This window comes from Bos indicus x Bos taurus, chromosome X (assembly GCF_003369695.1).
Source record: "Bos indicus x Bos taurus breed Angus x Brahman F1 hybrid chromosome X, Bos_hybrid_MaternalHap_v2.0, whole genome shotgun sequence".
NCBI classification, from domain to species: Eukaryota; Metazoa; Chordata; class Mammalia; order Artiodactyla; family Bovidae; genus Bos; species Bos indicus x Bos taurus.
The window spans coordinates 73,224,334-73,235,518 of NC_040105.1; the positions used below are offsets into that span (position 1 = coordinate 73,224,334).

Here is an 11,185-nt window from a genome sequence, read left to right on the forward strand (position 1 = left end):
CCATATGTGTGATCTATCTAATTGCCACCAGCATCCGAAGTTGATTACTTCACTCTCACTCATCATATTTGTTTACCACAAAAGTGATTTTAAAAAAGTGAGATGTAGACAGAATTTTTCTCAGCTACTGAAAAGACAACTGGAAACTGTATCAGATATAAGCATATCTTTCTCCATAAAAGTGTTTAAAGACATATGCTGCTGCTGCTAAGTCAATTCAGTCATGTCACACTCTGTGGGACCACATAGACGGCAGCCAGCAGGCTCCCCCATCCCTGGGATTCTCCAGGCAAGAACACTGGAGTGGGTTGCCATTTCCTTCTCCAATGCATGAAAGTAAAAAGTGAAAGTAATGTTGCTCAGTCTTGTCCGACTCTTAAACACTTTTCTTTTTATTTTCAACATACAGAATTTTTCACACTGACAATCAGAAATTATTCAAATAAAAGTTGGATTTAAATGATACTTGAAAGAAATGTGGAATGAGAGCTTAAGGAAAAATGGAGACTTTGCCATTAATATTTGGAGTTGAACTTCATGCTTTTGAACTTTCTTGGGACAAGCATCAGCTTTTATATATCACTCTGTTAAGCATGGTGTTTTTCAGCTATGGGAGGAAGGAAAGCATATACATAGAGTGAACAAAGTGAATAGAGAACCACCGTTTAGAAATAGAGAGGCTCTCTTGGTAACTTTTTACACTTCTTATATTATCCTTAATCAAGATACTGGCTTAGGATAAAAGCAGGATATTAGAGCAATTTTGGAATTTAATTAAACTAATTAGTAAAAGATATCTAAAAGAATGATATAGTTTATTGCAGACATGGAAAAAAGACCCAATAGCTCACACTTCTCTCTCATGTATAGTAAATTGATTAGCATGTACTTTTGCTTGTAAAATGAAATGGTATAATTTATGTTATTGAATTGTTATGGTTGATAAAATTTGTACCATAGCACTCACATATATCTTTCTAATAATTTATTTGGTCTTTGTTTAAACTCTAAAGAATGTGTTAGTCAGATGCTCTTATGATTTGTTCTTTGTGATCACAGAATCATTAATTTATTTTAATCATTTTCAAATTTCTATGATCTAGTAATAAGTACTCCTGATTTGTTTCCTGTTTTTATTTACATAAAATACAATGTTCTTTAAAATAAGATGTTGTTCATAAAATAAGATGTTTTTCTTTCTCCAACATTTTCTCCAATAACCCTCTCAATCCATTTCCATCATTCTGACATTTGATTCTGAAGAGGCAATGGATAAGAGTTGTTTAACAACTGGCTTAGTGTTTTGTATATACAGAAACTCAAGCAAGGGCTCTGTATCAACCTAGAGGGATGGGATGAGGAGGGAGATTGGAGGGAGCTTCAGGAGGGGATATATGTATCAGTTCAGTTCAGTCGCTCACTCGTGTCCAACTCTTTGCGACCCCATGAACTGCAGCACGCCAGGCCTCCCTGTCCATCACCAACTCCTGGAGTTCACTCAAACTCATGTCCATGTATACCTATGGCCAATTCATGTTGAGGTTTGACAGAAGACAGTAAAATTCTGTAAAGCAATTATCCTTCAATTAAAAATAAATTAATTAAAAAAAGAAATAAAAACAGTTGTGTGTACATTGTTTTATATATTACTAAATGTGTACATTTTAATATGAGTTACCAAATGATAAAATATTAATGTAAACTTTGTCTTTTCCAAAGTGAATTAAATGTTGTTGGGCAATATTATTGGTGTGAAATTTTCTTAAATATTGTAATATATATTAATACTTTATTTATGAAGCAGGTATATTCATAAATATTAACACTGCATATATATATTAAAGAAACAATATCTATCAAGCATCAAATTTAGAAGTATATTATACTCTCAGATTTAAATCTTTTCCTCTTGTTTATGACACACAAATTCTTAATTTCTAAATATACTCACTTTTAAATGGCCTAATAATTCAATGTGATATATAAACAAGGAAAGATTATAAATTTAGTGTTCTTTTCTTTTCTTTTTACTCTTATTTGCTTTTATTAGCTTATGAATAGTAAAAAGAATTCAACAGAATAGAAACAATCAAATTAGCTCACAGACAAGAAGCCAAATAATAATAATAATCTAAAAAGAAACCACCAAATAGAAAATATTAGGCACAATGACTGAAAGAAAAGATATCATCCTTTATACTAGAATATGGGCATGGTGTTTTAGGAGGGAAATTTGAACATAATAAAATCAATGTATACCTCTCTAACATGCCATTTCTTTTTTCTGGTAACTTTTATTTTTTGACATTTTTAACTTTACTTTGTATTGGGGTATAGCTGATTAACAAACAGTGTTGTGATATTTCCAGGTGAACAGTGAAGGGACTCAGCTATACATACACATATATCTATTCCTCCCCAAACTCCCTTCCCATCCAGGCTGCCACTTAACACTGGGAGGTGTTTCCTATGCTGTATAGTAGGTCCCTGTTGGTTATCCATTTAAAATAAAGGCATGTAAGACACTTTTTTTTTTTTTTTTGAAGTTTTATTTATTTATTTATTTTTAAATTTATTTTATTTTTAAACTTTACAATATTGTATTAGTTTTGCCAAATATCGAAATGAATCCGCCACAGGTATACCTGTGTTCCCCATCCTGAACCTCCTCCCTCCTCCCTCCCCATACCCTCCCTCTAGGTCGTCCCAGTGCACCAGCCCCAAGCATTCAGTATAGTGCATCGAACCTGGACTGGCGACTCATTTCACACATGATAGACATTTCTCCAAAGACACTATTTCTGTACAGAGAAATCTCACTAGCTACTGAACACCTCAAATGCTAGAGAAAATTTAAGCTGTATATATATATATATATATATATATATATATATATACATACATACATACATATTTAAGCTGTATATATATATATATATATATATATATATATATATATATATATATATGTTATGGATCTTCCCTGGTGGCTCAGACTGTAAAGTGTCTGCCTACAGTGCCTACCATGTGGGAGACCCGGGTTCAATCCCTGGATCTGGAATATCTCCTGGAGAAGGAAATGGCAACCCACTCCAGTATTCTTGCCTGGAAAATCCCATGGATGGTGGAACCTAGTAGGCTACAGTCCATGGGGTCGCAAAGAGTCGGACACGACTGAGCAACTTCACTTTACTTTTATATATATATATGTATGTATATATATATATATATATATATATATATATATATGGCTGAGTTCATGGCAAATTAATGAAAACAACTGAAGGCAGACTGGGAAAAGCTGAAATTCCATAAGACAGTTTGGCTACGGAACTGATAACTGTCCCAGGTCCCACCCCTGACACCTAGAAGGATCCCAGTTTTAAGGACTATACCTGCATGGGGGCAGGAACCACAGCCTGGGACTGTGTTGGTCTGCTTGGGTCACCATAATACAACTCCACAGATGGGCAGCTTACACACAAGAAAATTATTTTCACATGGTTCTGGAGGCAAGAAGTCCAAGATCAAGGTGCCAGAAAATTCCATTCCATTGAGACCTCTTTTCCTAGTTTGCAGACAGCCACCTTTTCTGCTGTGACCATATGACCTTTTCTGTGTGCACATGGAGAGAGGTAACAACACAGGTTCTGTCAGAACAGGGCCCCACGATTCTGACCCCATTCAACCTTAATTATCTCTTTATAAGCTCCATCTCCAAATACAGATGCACTGGGGGCTCGGGCTTCAACATATGAATTTGAGGACATGATTCAGTTCACAACAGGGACTGAGCTGGACTGCAGTACCACTGATGACTCCCCAAAAGGCACCTCTCAGTGAATGAACTAGGAAAACACCTTAAGTTTTTTGTCTGTGTTCAAAGTAGAGATATGAAGGATGAAAAAAATCTCTAGGAATGTCTTATCAAAGCCTGCAACCATTGTATATTTGAGGAGGAAATTCACAAGGCTTGTGAGTGTCAGTGAGCACACATACACACTGAAGGACAGAGAGGGAGCAGCAGGAAACCCAAGGGGAACTCTGACTCTGAAGTGGTCCAGGGTTAGCAGGGCCAAAATAAACAAAATGGAGGTGATAGGGGAAAAAAAAAGAAAAAAAAAAAAAAAACAGCAAATTTCTCTGTTGGAACATATTTAAAATTCCCCAAAATGGAGTTCAGAGGAATGTCAATTCACAATGAAAATTCACTAATTACATCAGAAAACAAGTCATATACTTGCTTCAGACAAAACAAACTATAGATGCAGATCCACAAAAAAGGATAAAAATATTGAAATTATCATATACAGAATGTAAAATAAGAACCTTTAATATGATAAAAGAAAAGAAACAGAGAGAATAGAGGAACTACCCCAAATGACCAAGAAAGTTTGAGAAAGAACCCAACAACATTTCTGGAAATGGAAAACTATAATCACAATTAAAAATAATAGATAGGTTAAATACATTAGAGACAGCAAGAAGACAAAATTAGTGAACTGGACAATGGATGTAAAGAAATGATCTAGTGTTCAACACAGAGACAATGAGATAGAAAAATATGAAACAGAGATTATGAGATATAAAGAACAGAGTGAGATGGTAAAACACAAGTCTAATTTGATTTCCTAAGGGAGAGAATTGAGAAAATGCAAAGGTATATTACTCAAAGAAGTAAAAGTTCAAATTTTTTCATAATTCACAAAAGGCACCAATTCTCAGATTCAAGAAGCTCAGTGAATTATAGTTGATTAATAAAAAAGAAATCCACAGCAGACAGGTTGTAGTATAATGACATTTGATTGCAGAATGTCAGAGATAAAGAACTTAAACATAAACTGAAAGAGAAGGTTGATTACCTACAAAGGAATACTGATCAACTGACAAGTGTCATTTCAGAGGCAACAATGGAAACAAGAAAACAGTGGAACAGTATTATTAAAAAATGAGAGAAAATAACTGTCAATCTAGGCTTGTATACCCAGCTAACTTTCAAAGATAATAAAACAGTAAACTTACAGGTAAATTTAAACAAATACTGACTGTATACAGTAACTATTTTGGAATTAAACTGAGATAAAACTAAAATTCTAACCCTTATAAATTAAGGGAAGGCAATCAGATTTTGTTCAAAAGTCTGATGTTCAGCATAAGAGTGAAAACATAAAACTTTAGATTCTGTTTACGATGCAAACTAAAATTCACGGTAAGCACTAAAAAGACAAAATTTGAGTTTTACCTTTTAAAATAGCAGAGAAAAGGTAAATGGAAAACCAAAAAACTCAGTGCTGAAGATGGAGGGAAAAAAACACCCAAGGGCAGAGAGATAACAAAATGGTAGAACAAAAAGCACAATAAGATGGTATAAATAATCCCTCCTATGTTAGCAATTTCCCCTAATGTAAATCAATTAATGTCTCCAGCTAAAAGATCGATAGAAAGAAAAAAAAAATCTAGTTAGTTTTTAGTGGGTACATGAAACACAGCATAAAGGTCTGACAGAGAATAGAGAAACATATACCATACAAACACTAACCAGCTGGTGTGGCCTATATAAATATTTCTTTCAGAAACATAAGATTTTAAGGCAACATAAAATGATACAAAAACATTATTAGAAATAGAAGCTGTGACAACAAATATAAGATTTGTTATATATAACTTATATAGAAGAATTATAAGTTCTTCTAAGTTCTGTTCTTACTGATTTCTGCTTTCATTGGACTATGGTCCAAAAATAGATTCATATAATGCTAAAACGTTACAATTTGTTGAGATTTTCCATCTGACCTAAAATATAGTCAGTTTTTGTAAATGTTGTGTTAGTGCTTGGAAGTATGCCTGTTTCCATTTGTTGGGTGTTCATTAGACCAAACTGTTAATTGTGTTGGCCAAATTGTCTCTATTTTAATGTTCTTTTTCTTCTACTTGATCTTTCAGATTCTAAGAGGTGTTAAAATTTTCTGTTCTAGTGGATTTTGTAATTTCTGTAGCTGTGTTACTTTTTGTTTTATATATCCTGAAACTTATAAGTTCTATAACTTATAGAACTTAGAAGTCTACATGCTAGTAAATTAAAAAAAAAAAAAATCCACATATGTAAGTAAAAAAAAAAAGAAATCATGATGGAAAATAAAAAAATAGAATTTCAAAACAAACATTTCTATAGCACTTTAAATTGACAATACATTACTTCATTTGCTCATTAGAAAGTAATCCTGTGAGCCACCCAGAAGCCATATTCTCTCTGCTAGACAACGTAACAGCAGAAATGCTGTTTATTATGTAACTACTAAAGCAGATTTTTATATATAAATAAAATACATATCAAAAGTGATTTAGAAACTGAGAAATATAAGTGAAAGTGTTCACTACTAAAAATATTAAAAGGAAAGAGAACCAACCATCTCTTTCAGAAGGTATATTGAATAGCTAAGAAAGTTACAAAGAAGAGATTTAGCATCAATGTTTAAAGCTCAAAAAGTTCATAAAATCATTTTGGTTTAAGAAGGCCCTTAGATCCTCATATAATATATACAAACTCATATGGTAAAGTATTTATTATTCACATGAGATGAATGAACATGGTCAAAAATCTATGCACAAGTGGAGGAATCATTAATGCTCTCACACACGGTCCTGGTTTCCTGGTTCTAGCATCTGTTCAGTGGTGCACTGGCAATTAATAGCTCTTCTGAAACTGCCTACAGTACAAAGGGAATTTTCACTTAGGGTTCCCCTCCCTTTTCATGTGCAGGATATTTTTGGAAGTAAGTTTTCTTTTTCCATCCACTGAAAGAGAATTAAGAAAATTCCAACATGCCTGCGTGTCAGCCAGTACTCTTTTTGGTCTAGGTACCAGAGGATGATGGATGAGCTTGTCAAGCCTACAGTAGCAGACAGAGGGAGTTGGCAGAAGTTCTGTGTTATTGAAAGAAATCTCAAATACTTATTTCATTTATTAACTTTAATCACATTTTCTTTTTTTTAATTTTATTTAATTTTTAAACTTTACATAATTGTATTAGTTTTGTCAAATATCAAAATGAATCCACCACAGGTATACATGTGTTCCCCATCCTGAACCCTCCTCCCTCCTCCCTCCCTATACCATCCCTCTGGGTCGTCCCAGTGCACTAGCCCCAAGCGTCCAGTATCGTGCATTGAACCTGGACTGACATCTCGTTTCATACATGATATTTTACATGTTTCAATGCCATTCTCCCAAATCTTCCCACCCTCTCCCTCTCCCACAGAATCCATAAGACTGTTCTATACATCACTGTCTCTTTTTCTGTCTCGTTCACAGGGTTATTGTTACCATCTTTCTAAATTTCATATATATGCATTAGTATACTGTATTGGTGTTTTTCCTTCTGGCTTACTTCACTCTGTATAATAGGCTCCAGTTTCATCCACCTCATTAGAACTGATTCAAATGTATTCTTTTTAATGGCTGAGTAATACTCCATTGTGTATATGTACCACAGCTTTCTTATCCATTCATCTGCTGATGGGCATCTAGGTTGCTTCCATGTCCTGGCTATTATAAACAGTGCTGCGATGAACATTGGGGTACACGTGTCTCTTTCCCTTCTGGTTTCCTCAGTGTGTATGCCTAGGAGTGGGATTGCTGGATCATAAGGCAGTTCTATTTCCAGTCTTTTAAGGAATCTCCACACTGTTCTCCCAGTCAGAATGGCTGCGATCCAAAAGTCTACAAATAATAAATGCTGGAGAGGGTGTGGAGAAAAGGGAACCCTCTTACACTGTTGGTGGGAATGCAAACTAATCACATTTTCAACATGCAACCAAGAATGAAGTTTGACAGTAAGCCATAAATTTACACAGGCAGACATTGGCACTTTTCTGCAGGAGCAACACTGAGCTAACACAAGTGAGCTGGTTATTTTCTTTCTTGTGCCTTTCTTCACTGAAGGGCAATGAAAAAAATACCTGAAAGGTCTATCCACATCTCACATTCATTTGCCATAAATCGCTTGAAATTATTGCATATAATTCTGCTTTCAGTTCAGTTCAGTTCAGTCCCTGAGTCGAGTCTAACTCTTTGTGACCCCATGAATTGCAGCATGCCAGGCTGTTTGGTTCATGGTAAATTTAAAAAAAAAATCTATTTAGTTCCTCAATTAGACTGTTAAATGCAGATTTTTAAAGATCACAATGATGACAAAATTGGTACATGTTTCATCATAATACACCTGCTTATGAGAATGGACGTTCAACACTAAAAAGGATTTACATTTTACATGGATCATTTGTTGTGTGGGCAAATACTTTTGGTTTACTTAAAGCCAGGATCTTTATACAGTTCCAGAGGGAGGCCTTGGCAGATTTTGCTGATTACTCATTAAATGGCTGAAACATGTAGAGACGTTATTTATCTTACAAAACTTACCCACAGCAAAAACAGAGGTAAAAATGAGGTAAAGGCTATGGGCAAGATTATGGTTCTTGGAAAGTTTAAAAGTTAGCTGTGTTTCTGGTAAGCTTTTCCTTGTAAGCATGTTTTAAACAAAGCTGAAAACATGAAGTGTTGGAAGGCCACAATCTTAACAAGCATGTCTTGTTGTCCAGCAAAAACACAGCATTATACAACAACTTCTCCCAACGGGCCATTCAGAGACCAGTGTGGCCCCATGTGCACAGCAGAGACATGGTTCTGACGCTCCTCTCTCTTCAATATGATCTCTGTTCCTGGACAGTTGTTTCTGTCTGCATTACTCACGGAATAACACTGTATACATTCCTTCAAGAACCAAGGAATCCACGACAGGCAGACACCATCTCTGCTTTCTAAGCCACAATGATAAATTAACATTAAGCCTGCAGAAGGATGAATTAAATTACTTCCCTAAGAAGTCTGTACTTACCCTTAGTTCTCTGAGATAATCAATCAATGGAAACCAAAACTGGTCCACATTAACTGAGAGCACGTGGACACCACTTTCCTTCAACTCCTTACCCTTTGAATGATCATTGAGAGGCACTTGAAACTGGAAGGATGTGGCACTCCTCTAGGAAATAGCGAAGACTCCAGGAGAGGGCTCCGTTTTCCGACAGAAAAGTGCCATCAAATATATTGTTAAGCTTGAAGCAGAGGCTAAATGGTTTGGTGGGAGCAGTTTTTGTTGTTGTTGTTGTTTTTTGAGGGGGGATGTCAGTTTTTTCTCATTAGTTTGTCATTGCTGTGGTTCAAGTTCTCAGAAGGTTGAGAATCTTGCCAGGTCCTTCTCCATCTCTGGATACTGCTCTCTCAGCTTCTCCATGGCCATCCTGTGCTCCTCATCCACTTCTGCCTGTTTGCTGTGCTGCTCTTTCATGAAATCCTCCCACTGTGTTCTGTGCTGTTTCTCACTAGCCATTAAAAGGTCATTATGAATCTTTTTTCACTCCTGTTCCCTCTGGTGGAATCTACAGACCGAGTCAGTAGCTGCTTGCAATCTCTGGAGAACTTGGTCTAAGTTGTCTTGCATTGTTTCTCTACACGTCAGAAGAGTATGTTCACTTGTCCCATGGATCATATTCTTCAGATTTTCAAGAACTCGCATTTCTCAAAGACCATGTTTTTCTTCAAATTCTTTCACAAAATAACGGGTTTCACCTTGGATAACTGGTCAGTGATCTAACAGCCTTGAATGAATTTCCCCAAGATCCTTGATAATGAGGTATGCTGGTGAGCCCGCAAACCCCAGAGAGTCCTTCTTCTTGCCACCACCACCACGTGGGGCGGCCTCACAACCCACTAGGGTCTCTGTCCCACTGAGACTCACCCCACAAATTTAGTGTTATTTTCATCTTAATTTCATATTTACTGCCTTTAGTGCTTGAATGAAATATGCATAAAGGTTGCTGTTTAGTGTATTTTGACACTAAGTAGTGACTCTTCATTCTGTCTTTCATCATAAGTTTCACTTATATTACTGTGCAGGTCCCTTTTAAAATGTTATTTGAAATGTATGGAATGATGAATTTCTTTGTCTTACTCTTTCAGGAATTGAAAGTATTACTTTTGTGATTCTGTAAATATGGAGAATGTTATAGATTCAACAGTGTGAGAGGATCATCATATATCTAGGTAGGGAAGAATTCTGGCACATTAAGAATGATGCCCAATATAGTGTCACTCCTTCCCTGTAAAGGTCAGTTGGCTTTATATACCATATTTAGGTTTCAGGCCACTGTTGTGGAACCCAGAGTGGGTCTGATACAGTTACAAGTAATTTTCTGTCAGGACCATCTTAAATCATTAAAAGCAATTCAAGAGATAAACTACTAGACTCCTGAAATTGTTAGGCTTCGACTTCCTGTCTCATGAGTTAGTCTTTGAAAGAAGTCAGTCTACCTGAAGTTCTTTTTTTCCTCCTGAGTTTCTTAAGGCCAGAGATAATATTAACCTGCTCCATTCAAAGTCATAAGCAGATTTTCTGGCTCTTTCTGACCCTTAACATTTGGGTCTTATTTAAACTGGTTTTTGGAAGTAAAGAAACAAAATAAATTGCTTTCTAGGGATATCTTTCCACATGCAATTTTCCTTTTTGTAGGGTTGCTTTGAAGCAAGAGTATATGTATTATATCCAATAAAATGAATTTTCCAGGTAATTTGACTAATATAGCATTATTACATAATGCATGTTTGGATGAAGGGTGGAGGGGTGCTTTGATGAGGATAAGTATGTAGAAAAACCAGAATAATTATACAAATTAGTCAGCAATTATTTTCAGTTAGTATAAGAAGGAAATAAATTTGTAAATTAATGTTTTCATGACTATACATTTGCATGGAAAATTAGCCAATCAGTTATGTATATGTAAAAACTCATGAAAAAAAATTTGAAAGCAAAAAGGAATGGAAAAAATGTTTTCATAAAGAAAAAATAACTATAACTGTCCTTTTGAAAAGAGTTTATTACAAATTTGGGACTTTTGATCCCATCCATGTAGTGTTCATTTCCTTAAGATTTAGTAGAAATTAGTAAAAATGTTGGTTTCATATTTATTATACTGTAAATGTACATGTAAAAGTAGGAAGTGAAGAAACACCTGGAGTAACAGGAAAATTTGACCTTGGAATACGGAATGAGGTGGGGCAAAGGCTAATAGAGTTTTGCCAAGAGAATGCACTGGTCATAGCAAACTCCCTCTTCCAACACAAGAGAAGACT

At 35.3% G+C, this 11,185-nt stretch overlaps 1 pseudogene; it reads right to left on the reverse strand.

The window, feature by feature from the left end:
- Positions 1–8,106: 8,106 nt before the first annotated feature.
- On the reverse strand, positions 8,107–9,803 carry LOC113888081 (annotated as a pseudogene).
- Between the last annotated feature and the right edge of the window lie 1,382 nt (positions 9,804–11,185).